General features: G+C 36.4%; 1 non-coding gene across 1 annotated transcript; it reads left to right on the top strand.

Moving 5' to 3' along the window:
- Nucleotides 1–496: 496 nt before the first annotated feature.
- On the top strand, nucleotides 497–603 carry LOC117797599. The gene has a single exon (XR_004622598.1). It is a non-coding gene; the product is annotated as a U6 spliceosomal RNA (small nuclear RNA).
- The last annotated feature ends 364 nt before the right edge of the window (nucleotides 604–967 follow it).

Below are 967 nucleotides of genomic sequence, written 5' to 3'. Positions count from 1 at the left end.
GTGGGCTGTCTCTTAGTTTTTTTGACTGTTTCCTTGGCTGTGCAGAAGCTCTTTATCCTGATAAAGTCCCATAAGTTCATTTTATCTTTTATTTCTCTTGCCTTTGGCGATGTGTCGTGAAAAAGGTTGCTCTGGCCGATGTCATAGAAGTTGTTGCCTATGTTCTCCTCTAGAATTTTGATGGATTCCTGTCTCACATTGAGGTCTTTCATCCATTTGGAGTTTATTTTTGTGTATGGTGTGAGAGAGTGGTCAAGTTTCATTCTTTTGCATGTAGCTGTCCAATTTTCCCAGCACCATTTATTGAAGAGACTGTCTTTTTTCCACCGGATGTTTTTTCCTGCTTTATCAAAGATTAGTTGAAGAGCCGAGGGTCCATTTCTGGGTTCTCTATTCTGTTCCATTGGTCCATGTGTCTGTTTTTGTGCCCCTCAGCTATGTTTCTATACACCAACAACAAACTATCAGAAAGAGAAATTAAGAAAACAATACCATTGTGCTTGCTTCGGCAGCACGTATACTCATATTGGAACAATACAAAGAAGATTAGCATGTCCCCTGCACACGGATGATATGCAAATTCATGAAGCGTTCCCTATTTTTTAAAAAAATAGAAAAATAATAAAGCATTCTAAAATGCCTCAAAAAATAAAACAATACCATTCATAGTAGCATCAAAAAGAATAAAATACCTAGGAATAAATGTAACCAAGGAGGTGAAAGATCTGTACACTGAGAACTGGAAGACCCTGATGAAAGAAATTGGCACGAATAAATGGAAACACGTTCCATGCTCATGGATTAGAAGAATTAATATTGTTACAATGTCCATATGATCCAAAGCAATCTACAGAGTCAATGTAATTCCTATCAAAGTCCAATGGTATTTTTTGCAGAACCAGAACAAATAATCCTCAAATTTGTATGAAACCACAAAAGACCCTAAATAACTAAAGCAATTTTTAGA

Source organism: Ailuropoda melanoleuca, chromosome X (assembly GCF_002007445.2).
Source record: "Ailuropoda melanoleuca isolate Jingjing chromosome X, ASM200744v2, whole genome shotgun sequence".
NCBI lineage: Eukaryota > Metazoa > Chordata > Mammalia > Carnivora > Ursidae > Ailuropoda > Ailuropoda melanoleuca.
The sequence above is the reverse complement of the archived record's forward strand: the minus strand, read 5'-3'. Positions and strand labels throughout refer to the sequence as shown.